Source organism: Fundulus heteroclitus, chromosome 21 (assembly GCF_011125445.2).
Source record: "Fundulus heteroclitus isolate FHET01 chromosome 21, MU-UCD_Fhet_4.1, whole genome shotgun sequence".
NCBI classification, from domain to species: domain Eukaryota; kingdom Metazoa; phylum Chordata; class Actinopteri; order Cyprinodontiformes; family Fundulidae; genus Fundulus; species Fundulus heteroclitus.
Genome location: NC_046381.1, coordinates 41,520,144 through 41,533,160, shown reverse-complemented (window position 1 = coordinate 41,533,160; position 13,017 = coordinate 41,520,144). Strand labels below are relative to the sequence as shown.

The window sequence follows — 13,017 nt, the reverse complement described above, 5'->3', positions numbered from 1 at the left end:
GTCCTCTGACCTAAAACCCACTGAAGATGCTGAGCTGAAGAGCCACTCTCTCTGTAAAGTGTAAGCTTGTCAGCTTGTGAAGTGTAATAAAATCAGACTAAGTGCTTTCCTACAGGCACATAGGGTGTTAAAATGATTAGCAGCAGGTGAGGATTACACAGCAAATAACTAGGAAATGTTAATTTAACTGCATGCGTTTCTTGAATCATTGGTAAAATTTTAAACTTTTACTTTTAAATTGTTAAATTCCTCTGTGTACTAATCCCAGCTTGTATGCGATATTAGCTTCTGGAAGTGGGAGGATTTAGATTTTTCCAGGAAAAAGCTTTAGATGGAGTTATTTGTTTAAGGTAAGATACTGACTTCTTATTCTCTCTCCACATAACCCCATTTTAAAACCCATCCCATCGCTCTCAGGCCTCTTGGAGCTTTTTATCCCAGTAAACTTTCCCCTAGAGTTTCATCATAAGGCAGAGTTATTAGTTTCCTCCTCAGTCGAGACGTAATGCAAGAAAATCCAGACTCTGGATCCTCTTGATTAGAGAAAAAAAAAAGTTTCCTGAGAAAGTTTATAAGAAAGTTTGCAGTAGATTCAAAGATGCTCAGCAGAAATTCAGTGATGAGACGTTCAAAAGCTTCTCTTTCTGCATTCGATGGTTGAGTGTCGGCATCAACGACCGTTTCTTCTGAGAAAAAAGTTTTAAAGCTCATCCTCTGACTCTTTAATGAAAAGAAACGGCTTTAGTTTCTCTTCAGTATTCAGTGGAGGGAGTTTCTGCTCTGCTACGTCAGCGTTCAGTCCGGATTGTTTCAGGTCAGCTGGAGGAGGCTTGATTGTCCGGCGATGCTTCACCGTCACGTTACTGCACCGCTTCTTTATCTGAAACAAACAAAGAAAATCATAAAACAGGATTCTATTTACATTTCTCTGCATGCTGGTGGTAGTTTATCTTTCTGAATGAAGTTTATGATCTCACCGGCTCATTCATCTGGCTAAAAAGATTCAGTTTAATATGAACATGTGAATTTACAGTCATGTTCGTTAATTAGATTATTACAGGTAATTTATTTCAGTAACTCAGCTCACTGTGAGAAACATATACAGATCAACGTTGACTGATGATGCTTTAAAGCCTTTAATTCTGTTAAGTATGATTTTCATTCATCCAGCCAATAAAACACAGCATTTAATATTAGAAGATTGCATTAGACAAATAAAAAATTATAAACTTTTCATGCAGAAATGAGGGCTTAATGAAAAGTATGTTTAATAGCAGCTTAAAGGTTGTTTATATTTTCCAAAAGGTACTTTTAATCTGACAAACAAGCATCTTGAAAATGTATTTTCTAATTTATTTAATATTGACTGTAATTCCACAAAACATGAAGTGAACTCTTGTTTACTTTGACTCATTTATAATAAATGACTGATAATAATTAATCTGAGCTGTTGTCGGTTTATTTTTGCATTGAGGTGGATCAGTTTTCTTCCTGCACCGACTCGTTCTGACCAGGATAATGGCATAAGATAAGATAAGATAAGATAAGATAGTCTTTATTGATCTCACAATGGAGAAATTCACTCGTCACATCGGCTCATACAAGAAGGTGCAGAGTAGGGAAGGTGCATTCAATTATATACAGTGAGTCTTCATATATACAATGGATCAATAAATGTGGGATTTTGAAAATTTAATCCCGTATAAAGGAGAAAGTTCTAAGTCATCATTCCATAATAATGTAGGTGTGAACCTTTCATTTCCTCATCATGGAGGCTTGAGTTTAACCACTGAGCTCTATTATACAGCTCAGTGGGTTTAACGCACAGGGATCAAGATGTGTTTATAACAGATGTTGACCACTGGCTCCATCTAGTGGAGAGTTTTCTCAGTACGTGTGCCGTTTGGGTTCTGGAGACTAACCTTTGACCCGGTTCAGCTCAGTCTCTTCTTCAGGGTTGCCTCTGGGCTTCTTGTATCTTCCTGAAGATGGAGGACAAACATGCAGATGTTAATGTTCCAGATGTTTGCTACATGGAGACAACTTAAAGCATGAAAAAATGTGTTTCATCAGAAGAACAGAATAACTCAGTTCTAAATCTCACTCTTTAAAGAACGTAATCATTGCTGCTGCTTTATTCTGACTTTGACCATTCGCTCTTTAGTTAAAACTGGCTGCAAAGCCTGATTTGTTACAGAATCCAGTTTAGGCTTAATAAATCTGCTGAAATTCACCTATTGTCATTTTAAATGCCTAATTAAAAAAACAACTGAGGGATTCCAGGGATCTTCAGCAAATGATTGTGAATCATTTTAAAAATAGATAAAACATAAGTGCAGAAGTTTAGAGTTCATAGCAAGAGCAGTTCAGCGTTGCAGAACTTTGTAGCAACCTGCTGGTTCTGGTTCTGATCTTGTGGTTCTGTTGGCCTGATGGCAGCCAGTTCTAAAGGAGGTTCTGACAGTGTTCAGATGTTCCTGCACTGACTGACAGATACTGGACTGGGTTTAGGGACTCTCCAGTGACCTTGGCTCCCCTCACCGTCCTCTGCAGGACCTTCTGGTCTGACACACTGCAGCAGGTATCACCCTCTACCCAGAGCTGCTTGCTTCTGTTGGGCCCATTTACAGTTGCAGTGGCTTTTTTAAACCAGGTGAGGTCAGCAGAGAGCCGCTTACCAATGAATTTACCTTCTCTCTATATGCAGGTCTGATGTTGCTGACAGCTGTCTGCTCCTTCATCAGCAGCTTTATCAAGATAAGATGACTGTCTGTACCCAAATCAAATTTCCTTTGGGACAATAAAGTTAATCTAATCTAATTGACGATATTTTCAGAGACTCCAGCAACATGTGGTGCTGCTCCACATTGAAGTGAGAAAGCTTTCTGGATGGGAAGCGAAACGTCTTCAAACTTCGGAAAAAAGTCCAGTTGTTTTGGTTTTTAACTTTTTTTTTTTTTGGGAATGACCATGACCTTCACCAGCATCTGTCACCATATCTTTATGCTTTTCTTTCAAGCAGACTGCAGTTTTAAAATGGTTGATCAATGCTTTTACAGGCTTCTGGTAATATTTGGTGTTTTTCTCTAGTCTTTGGCTGGTAAAAAATAAAAAATAAAAATATCACATTGATAGATGACTTCTAAGAACCCCATTGTCTGTCTCCATGCAGGTGTGGTGGCCAAGTGGTAAGGCGTTGGTCTCGTAAACGCCTTACCACTTGGCCACCACACCTGCATGGAGACAGACAATGGGGTTCTTAGAAGTCATCTATCAATATCATATTTAGTATTTTTTTCAATATTTTTTTTACCAGCCAAAGACTAGACAAAAACAGCTTCAGTGACAGAAAACCAGATTTAAGAAACTAACAAGGTGATTGTCTATTGTCTGTCTCCATGCAGGTGTGGTGGCCAAGTGGTAAGGTGTTGGTCTCGTAAACCAAAGATCGTGGGTTCAACCCCCATCCATACCTGTCTGTAGCTGCTCTGCTTCAATCAATGAGATTTCTCCCTGCAGCACTGATCAGAAATATGTTAGTTCTTTATCCAATGAGGTTGACCTGTCCTCTGTCTTTCTCTTCTAAAATGTGTTAGGTCAACAGTACTCCTACCTTGAAAAAGGGTTTTCTATGTTTCTTTGCATTGAAAACTTGTTATATTTATATATAAAAGTACCATTATTCTTTCTCATGTAGGTGAAAAGTCTCTAGGGGTCATGTTTCAATAAAGCTGTGGAGCTTTTTCTCAGCGTCAAAACAACACGTCCACAGCCAGGCTGGAGGTCAGCATTGCTGCTGATGGCATCAGCTGACTGAATCCTTCTGTTTTCAGTTCATCTGCTCATTCATGGTCTTACCTCTCAGCTTCAGGAATGCCAGGACTCCTACCAGAACCAGAACCAGCACAGCAGCCACCACACCAAAGATCCACCAGTAAGACGGCTTCTCCATTTGATCTCCACTTCGCTGACCTGCAAGGGAACAAACACATGAAGGGTTACAGGAATCGATGGGTTCTACCCAACCTGGGGAACAGGACCAAACTTCCCTCTTTAAAAAAAGGAGACATTTTTGATCAGCTATCTGGGTTCTGAGTCCAGAACAAAGCGATAATTAGAAGAATGTAGTAAAAACTGAAGATCAAGCTGCTAAAACATCATAAAACGTTGGGTTCCCTCTGGATCTAAAACAAGACCTGTTGGGTCAGTCTCTTAGTTGTGAGTGTGTACGGTTTTCTGCCGTCTGTCCTTCTGGTGCAATGGACCATTGACCTGTCCCAGGTGTACCCCGCCTCTCCCCCAATCCTAATAAATCTGAACCAGCACCCAGAGCACAAGAAGCAGCCAAGAACCAAAAGACAAGGAGTAAACCAGCCATGGAAACCCATGAGGGACAGAAACAACAACATGGCAGACTAAGCCAGAGATAAGCCTGACTAGATCCACGGGTGGTGACAGCATGGGCTAAACATGGACACGAGTCTGAGAAAAGAACCCTAATGCATCAACTTAGCTTGGTTCTGGTACTTAGCAGTGATTGATTTAATCTGCCTGTTTTAAACTGAGATGATGGAAGTGGTCTGCAGTCAGTCATAGTGGGAGGGGTGCTGTCAGGGTGTGGCGGTCTAATGGTGGTCTCATAAACCAAAGAATCAGGGGTCCACACCCAGAGCAGCAGGGTTAGTTGCTCAGTCTGGTTGAGGAGGGAGGTTCTCCACAAAGTCTACCTTTAATAATGTAAACTATTTGATGAGTTCTACCAGTTCTGCTAAGAACAGCAGTTAATTATCCAGCCAGGATGATGCCAGAGGTTGATGGGTTTGGGTTTGGTCGAGGCTCAGCTGCCTAGATGACCAAGTCCTCCAATAATTGACCATAGAGGAGGTCACCTGATGTACGCATGTGGCTGGACTGTAAACACGCTGTGTGTGGTCAGTATGACAGAAAATACCTGAATATGTTTCTACTACCTGTAATAGAGCCTTTTTTTTATAAGATTGGCACTATTTAAGTTGGACAAAATCCAAATTAAATCCAGACTTGAGCTCCTAATTCTTGTTTTTTTATTACATTTAATTCACCTGAGCGTCACCGCAGCTTTCTTTCTTTCTTTCCTTCTTTTTTATTGTTTGACGGGTTTATTTTAATTTATTTTTAAATAAACTCACATGTTGGGGAGCTCTATGTCAGTTCGTAAAGGTTTTGGAATTTAGAGTTAGTTTTCATGTGTGTGGCGCATCGTTCTGGTTCTGTCGTTCTGTTTTTGTATCTGACAAATAAAAGCTGTTTTACCTCACAGTAAACTTCATATATGCTCCAAAGGTTTGTTATGTAATCAGATAAAAGTTCACATGGTTCTTATTTCTGCCAACAAGCTTTAACCAGAGAGAACCCATGCATGCTCAAAGAACCCAGGGTTGGATTTGAACCCAGGACCTCCTTGCTTTAAGGCAGCAGTGCTATCAAAGGTGCAGCCCCCATTTTAAGATGCTGCTGAATGTTATTTTTTTGCTTTTATTGGAGAACATAAAGACTCCCATGTTGGTGGCAGAGTTTGAGACTTTACCAGGAGGCTCTCCGATGGTGACTCGGATGCGTTCGATGTGTTTGCTGTGACCCACAGAGAACTCGCAGGTGTAGGTGCCGCTGTGCTCCGACGGTTTGGGGTCCATCAGACGCAGAGAGCCGTCTCTGAACTCGGGTTTGTTGTACAGCTCCACATGACTGTCCCAGGACGGCAAGGAGACACGGCGCCCCGACCGGCTGTCGTAGCTGAGGATGAGGGTGGAGTTGTTGTCTCTGGAGAAGGTCCAGTAGAGGGCGGGCTTGTTCAGGTAAGTGGGAGCCTGGCATTGAAGGGTCAGGTCTCTTCCCTCAGGTCCTCCTATTTCTGTAAGACAGTAAAATAAGAATTAACTCCACCATTATTGCTTTCTCTTTTCTATTGTTGTAAAGTCTCTAGATTCTTCAAAAACCATGTAAGGGATTTTCTTTGGACTTTGGATGCTTCAGGGTTGCAAGTAAAGCTATAATGAGCTTTTATTAAGCTCTTAACTCATTCATTCTCTCTTCAAATGGCTAAAACAGTAGTAAGAAGTAAACAGCACCACCGAGGTGTTAAAATCCACAACAATAAAAACACTTAAAATATGTAGAACTGCAAATTGGAACATTTAAACTCCTAACCGTTATAACTTTGCTAACTCAATCAGTAGATGAGAGTGGAGGAAAAGCATGAGGTTCAGGTCTCTGCTGCTTTAACGCTGTCTGTGGGTCCACGCTGTAGGCAAGCGCACCAAATCCACTTGACGAGGTCAGAAATAATCTCTGGTTGCAGTTGGACGCTAATCAACAAGTCTGCTTCCTCCTCCCATTTGTCGCACATTGTTGTTTTAATTCACAAAGCTCTCTGGGAGAGAGAAGGATTTTCAGCTTTGGTGTGAAAGATTGGAGTGAGTCTCTGTTTCGTGTTATGAACCCACACCAGTTTCACTCTAGTGAGTCTAGTTAGACCTGAACCTATATATATTACACTAATTTAATTTGGCTTTTCGACACCAAGTTTCCGTCCTGGCCGTGGAACACTGGACCAGCTCTATACCCTCAGCAGGATTCTTGAGGGGGCATGGGAGTTTGCCCAACCAGTCTACATGTGCTTTGTGGATCTGGAGAAGGCATTCGACCGTGTCCCCCGAGGGATCCTGTGGGGGGTACTCCGGGAGTATGGAGTACCGGACCCTTTAATAAGGGCTGTCAGGTCTCTGTACGACCGGTGTCAGAGTCTGGTCCGCATTGCCGGCAGTAAGTCGGACTCGTTTCCGGTGAGAGTTGGACTCCGCCAAGGTTGCCCTTTGTCACCGATTCTGTTCATAACTTTTATGGATAGAATTTCTAGGCGCAGCCAAGGTGTTGAGGGGATCCGTTTTGGTGGCCTTAGGATTGCGTCTCTGCTATTCATGGATGACGTGGTCCTATTGGCTTCATCAGGGCGTGATCTACAGCTCTCACTGGAGCGGTTTGCAGCCGAGTGCGAAGCGGCCGGGATGAAAATCAGTGCCTTCAAACCCGAGACCATGGTCTTGAACCGGAAAAGGGTAGAGTGTCTCCTCCAGGTTGGGGAGGATCTGCTGCCCCTAGTGGAGGAGTTCAAGTATCTTGGGGTCTTGTTCACGAATGAGGGGAGGATGGAGCGGGAGATCGACAGGCGGATTGGTGCAGCGTCTGCTGTGAAGCGGGCGTTGTACCGATCCGTTGTGGTGAAGAGAGAGCTGAGCCAAAAGGCAAAGCTCTCCATTTACCGGTCGATCTACGTTCCTACCCTCATCTATGGTCACGAGCTTTGGGTCGTGACCAAAAGAACGAGATCCCGGATACAAGCGGCTGAAATGAGTTTTCTCCGTAGTGTGTCTGGGCTCTCCCTTAGAGATAGGGTGAGGAGCTCAGTCATCCGGGGAGGACTCAGAGTAGAGCCGCTGCTCCTCCACATCGAGAGGAGCCAGTTGAGGTGGCTCGGGCATCTGGTAAGGATGCCTCTTGGACGCCTCCCTGGTGAGGTGTTCCGGGCACGTCCCACCGGGAGGAGGCCCAGGGGAAGACCCAGGACACGCTGGAGGGACTATGTCTCTCTGCTGGGAACGCCTTGGGATTCCTCCTGAGGAGCTGGCCCAAGTGGCTGGAGAGAGGGACGTCTGGGCCTCTCTACTGAAGCTGCTACCCCTGCCACCCGACCCCGGATAAGCGGAAGAAGATGGATGGATGGACGGACACCAGTTTGTAGAAAAAGAAATGTTTTGGTAAAAAAGGAGCCCGAGGTTTCTGACAGCGTCATTGTGATGAAGCTGGTTTGCCACTGAGTCATTGAGTGTTTTGGGACTGAGAACCATGACCTGAGTTCAGCTGTTTAGAGGTCATCATAGATTTTATGTCTATAAAACAGGCCTGTAGGCCAAGAAAGTGGCCAGGGTCTCCTGGCTTAATGGCCTTGTGAAGCTGTGTGTCATCAACATCAAATCAGATGTTATGATTCCCATTTACATTCACCAGCAGAAGCTTGGAAAGGGAGACTAAAATTGGTCCTAGACCGGAACCTTGAGGAACACCACAGCAGACTGCTCAAGTTGGACAAACTGAAGTTGATTAGATTTATGTGGTTTAAATTATGACCCTGGAACCTCAGTAGCTTCTCTAATCTGCAGGAAGGTGTGGTTGATAATACCAAATGCAGCACTGAGGTCAAGGAGGACTAGACAGAAGACCCTCGTCTTGTACAACTGGAAGGTCAATTGTTTCTCTCCTTAACAGAGATTAAATGTTGCAGTGTAACTGCGCTCTGGAAGCTTCCTGAATGGGTTTCTCTGCAGAGGAGCTTGTTTTAGATGCGCTGCTGATCTTTTATATGCATCTCACGTTAATCTTGATGAAAAAACATCATCGCTTACATGCGGTCACAGTAGGTGTGGTGGCCAAGTGGTAAGGCGTTGGTCTCGTAAACCAAAGATCGTGGGTTCAATCCCCATCCATACCTGTCTTCAGAACACAGTTTTGTCCTGGTTGCTTTAATCCTGCTCCATGACTGCCAGTTTAATACAACCATCCATCCATTGTTTATACCCGCCTTGCAGGAACCATAGGAGACAAGAAGCAGGGCCTCTATCTGAATACCCTTACAGAGCAAAGACTCTTTAGCCAAATTGCAAGTGCATCAGCGGTCACCATGATAAGTGCTGTCTGGTTACTGCAGCCAGTAAGGAGGTAGGAAAAGCAGCCTGTAAGACTGTAAGCTTCCTCTCAAGGCTAGTTTAGCCTAGGAACCCCGCAACTTCCCTTATGCCACTAAGAACCCTTAAGGTATCCCACAATCCTTTGCGCAACATGACACATCAGTCCAGCCCTCATGGAAATCAATGAAAATGTCTGGAGTGAATAGATCACACACTATAGAGTACATTTTTAGAAGACTCTAGACCCGGATTTGACTCGCATCATATATGTGCGTTTTCGTCACGTAATGACATCAGAGTTAAAGGCCGTCTGAGATCGGCACAGGAGCCTCTTTCCTCCCGACTGTAGACTGTTGACCCTATGAAATGTCAAGAAACAGGAGCTAGAAGCTATTATTAAGAGTATTCTAATGGAACCACAGTTCCCCATCAGAGATTGCAGTATTATTTTATATTTCTACATACATTTATTCTTTGATTCCGTCTCTACAATCAAGTTTACTAATTTCATGTTGCCCTGATCCTGAGTCTACATTAGAGGCAGTTGTAGATATTTACTTACAAACCTAAAAAACTTTAACATAATGATGGAAGGCTCAGACAACAAATAAGAATAAAGTGACAGTGACATTTATCTGTTCTGTTAAGGAACATAAATCTCTATGACTGCTTTACCTCTCTCTCTGAGCGATGAAGTCCACGCCGAGGCGTCGTAGGAAGACGTCATTTTACAGACGTAGATGAAGTCGGGCCGACCCTTCAGCTTCTCCAGCCGGCTCTCCACCGAGAACAGACCGTTGTGATTGGTTTGTATGCGGGTGATAGGTCGGAGGTTCTCAAATGTGGGCGGTTCTGTCGCCCAGGTCACCCGAGGAGCCGGGAAGACATCTTGGACAGAACATTTTATCTCCTCATTGCCGCTGAGCCGGAAGTGCTCCAGAAACAGGCCTTGGATAGGAGCTGCAAACACAAACAGGGGGCCACTGATGATAGACGCTAAAGGTCAGAGCCTGATTTAGCCTGGCTGTAGGTGAGATCATTGTTATGGAGATAACAAAGAACCTCAGCAAAGACCTGACCTCACTTTAGTAACTGGAAAACAGCCACACTGTTGCTGTCCTGAGCTGAAATCACTAAGAGGTTCCCAGGGTTCTGCTCACAGACTAAAATTCTGATCAGGATTAATGGATCCATAAACATGGAGAGAGAAAAATTTACTATTATACTTCCTAATGTAGGTGAAAAGTCTCTAGGAGTCATGTTTTTTAGATATAGGAAAAAAACATAAATCACTCTTTTCCCAGGTTTCAGCTGCTGCTGTTGGTCAGACCTCATTAAGGTGTTGGGTAAAAGTTTTAACTTTGACACCAAATAAATATCTTTATGTTTTTCTATTAAGCAGACTGCAGTCTTAAAGTTGTCGATCAGTAATTCCACAGGCTTCTGGTGATCTTTTAATGGTTTTCTCTAGTCTTTGGCTGTTTTAGCAGCAAAAGTAAAAGAATATTACAAAAAAATACTAAATATGATATTTACTGATTACTTCTAAGAACCCCATTGCCTGTCTCCATGCAGGTGTGGTGGCCAAGTGGTAAGGCGTTGGTCTTGTAAACCAAAGATCGTGGGTTCAACCCCCATCCATACTTGTATGTAGCTGCTCTGCTTCAGTCAATGGGATTTCACTCTGCAACACTGGTCAAAAATATGCTAGTTCTTCACTAATGAGGATGACATAACCTCTGTCTTTCTCTTATAAAATGTGTTAGGTCAACACTTCTCAAGCCTCGAAAAAGGTTTTTCTGTCTTTGTTTGACTTGAAAACCTGCTAAATTTAGTTAACCCATCTTGTATTGCCATGTTTCTCCTTAAACAAAGTTTAAAAAGTACATTACCACAATCTAGATGTCATGATTTCAGGAAATAGAGGCAAATCACCTTGTTAGTTTCTTAAATCCAGTTTTCTGTCACTCAAGCTGTGTCGCCTTTGGTACCGTCTATGGTTTCAATCAAAGTAATGGCAACTAACAATGTGTTAGTTGTTTATCCAATGAGGTTGACCTAGCCTAACCTCTGTCTTTCTCTTTTAAAATGTGTTAGGTCAACTCTTCTCGAGCCTCGAAAAATGTTTTTCTGTCTTTGTTTGACTTGAAAACTTGCTAAATTTAGTTTATCCATCTTTTATTGTGGCGTATCTCCTTAAACAAAGTTTAAAAAATCCCATTGATTGAAGCAGAGCAGCTACAGATACCAGCTGATGACATTATTCAATCCAGGAGAGCCAAACAAACATAGAAAACCCTTTTCAAGGCTGGAGAAGTGTTGACATTAAAAGCAGGTTAGGGCAGGTCAACCCATATGATGAACAAATGAGACAGTGTTTCAGATCCCCTTGGTTGAACCAGAGGAGCCACAGACAGGTACGGATGGGGGTTGAACCCACAATCTTTGGTTTACAAGACCAACGCCTTACCACTTGGCCACCACACCTGCATGGAGACAGACAATGGGGTTCTTAGAAGTCATCAATCAATATCATATTTGGTTGTTTTTTTCAATATTTTTTTTACCAGCCAAAGACTAGATAAAAACATCTATTGCCTGTCTCCATACAGGTGTGGTGGCCAAGTGGTAAGGCATTGGTCTCGTAAACCAAAGATTGTGGGTTCAACCCCCATCCATACCTGTCTGCAGCTGCTCTGCTTCAATCAATGGGATTTCACCCTGCAGCATTGATCAAAAATGTGTTAGTTCTTTATCCAAGGAGGTTGACCTAAACTCTCTCTTTCTCTTCTAAAATGTGTTAGGTCAACTCTTCTCCAGACTCAAAAAAGGTTTTTCAATGTTACTTTGGCTTGAAAACCTGTTATATTTAGTTTATCCATCTTGTCGTTTGCAGAAACCAGACTAGTGAAGCATCTCCTGGATTCATGTTCATGGACTGAAGTTTCTGATCAGGATGAATAGATCCATAAATATGGAGTTTAATGGTTTTCTCTAGTCTTTGGCTGTTTTAGCTGCTAAAGTAAAAGAATATTACAAAAAAAAAAACTAAATATGATATTGATTGATGACTTCTAAGAACCCCATTGTCTGTCTCCATGCAGGTGTGGTGGCCAAGTGGTAAGGCGTTGGTCTCGTAAACCAAAGATCGTGGGTTCAACCCCCATCCATACCTGTCTGTAGCTGCACCGATCAGACCTGTGTTAGTTCTTGATCCAATGGGATTGACCTAACCTTCTTTCTCTTCTAAAATGCTTTAGGTCAACACTTCTCCAGCCTTGAAAAATTGTTTTCTATGTTTCTTTGGATTAAAAACGTGTTAAATGTAGTTAACCCGTCTTGTATTGTCACATTTCTCCTTAAACAAATTTTAAAAAGTACATTACCACAATCTAGATGTCATGTTTTCAGGAAATAGAGGCAAATCACCTTGTTAGTTTCTTAAATCCAGTTTTCTGTCACTCAAGCTGTGTCGCCTTTGGTACCGTCTTTGGTTTCAATCAAAGTAATGGCAGCAAACTGTGTGTTTGTGACAAGTTACAGCAAAGAAAGAGATGTATTGATTGAAGCAGAGCAGCTTCAGACAGGTATGGATGGGGGTTGAACCCACGATCTTTGGTTTACAAGACCAACACCTTACCACTTGGCCACCACACCTGCCTGGAGACAGACAATGGGGTTCTTCATCAATCAATATCATATTTAGCATTTTTATTTTTTACCAGCCAAAGACTAGAAAAAAACATTAAAATATCACCAGAAGCCTGTAAAAGCATTGATCGACCATTTTAAAACTGCAGTCTGCCTTAAAGAAAAACATAAAGATATTGTGACAGATGCTGGTGAAGATTCTCAGTCATCCAAGATTGTCTGAGTCCATGTAGGTGTGGTGGCCAAGTGGTGAGGCGTTGGTCTCGTAAACCAAAGATCGTGGGTTCAATCCCCATCCATACCTGCCTGGTTCAGTCAAAGGGGCTTTAAACTGCAGCACTGATCAAAAATATGTTAGTTGTTCATCCTATGGGATTGACCTGCCCTAACCTCCTTTTTAGGTCAACACTTCTCCAGCCTTGAAAAGTGTTTTCTATGTTTCTTTGACTCTCCTGGATTCATGTTGAATAATATCATCTGGAGGTCCGTCTCCTTGGTGTGAACTCACCTATCACCTTCAGGATGACCTTAGCTCTGTGCTCTCCTGCTAAGGTCTGGACGTGACATCTGTAGATGCCCCTGTCCTTGGTGACGGCCCTCCTCAGGACCAGGGAGGCGTTTCCCTCAGAAATCTGCTGTGGAGTGA

General features: G+C 42.7%; 8 non-coding genes across 8 annotated transcripts; 6 read left to right on the top strand and 2 right to left on the bottom strand.

Moving 5' to 3' along the window:
• Positions 1 to 3,403: 3,403 nt before the first annotated feature.
• Positions 3,404 to 3,475, top strand: trnat-cgu. Its single transcript has one exon. It is a non-coding gene; the product is annotated as a tRNA-Thr (tRNA).
• Positions 3,476 to 8,452: 4,977 nt separating this feature from the next.
• trnat-cgu lies at positions 8,453 to 8,524 on the top strand. Its single transcript has one exon. It is a non-coding gene; the product is annotated as a tRNA-Thr (tRNA).
• A 1,770-nt stretch (positions 8,525 to 10,294) lies between these two features.
• Positions 10,295 to 10,366, top strand: trnat-cgu. The gene has a single exon. It is a non-coding gene; the product is annotated as a tRNA-Thr (tRNA).
• Positions 10,367 to 11,135: 769 nt separating this feature from the next.
• trnat-ugu lies at positions 11,136 to 11,207 on the bottom strand. Its single transcript has one exon. It is a non-coding gene; the product is annotated as a tRNA-Thr (tRNA).
• A 124-nt stretch (positions 11,208 to 11,331) lies between these two features.
• trnat-cgu lies at positions 11,332 to 11,403 on the top strand. The gene has a single exon. It is a non-coding gene; the product is annotated as a tRNA-Thr (tRNA).
• Positions 11,404 to 11,823: 420 nt separating this feature from the next.
• On the top strand, positions 11,824 to 11,895 carry trnat-cgu. Its single transcript has one exon. It is a non-coding gene; the product is annotated as a tRNA-Thr (tRNA).
• Positions 11,896 to 12,305: 410 nt separating this feature from the next.
• Positions 12,306 to 12,377, bottom strand: trnat-cgu. Its single transcript has one exon. It is a non-coding gene; the product is annotated as a tRNA-Thr (tRNA).
• Positions 12,378 to 12,603: 226 nt separating this feature from the next.
• On the top strand, positions 12,604 to 12,675 carry trnat-cgu. Its single transcript has one exon. It is a non-coding gene; the product is annotated as a tRNA-Thr (tRNA).
• The last annotated feature ends 342 nt before the right edge of the window (positions 12,676 to 13,017 follow it).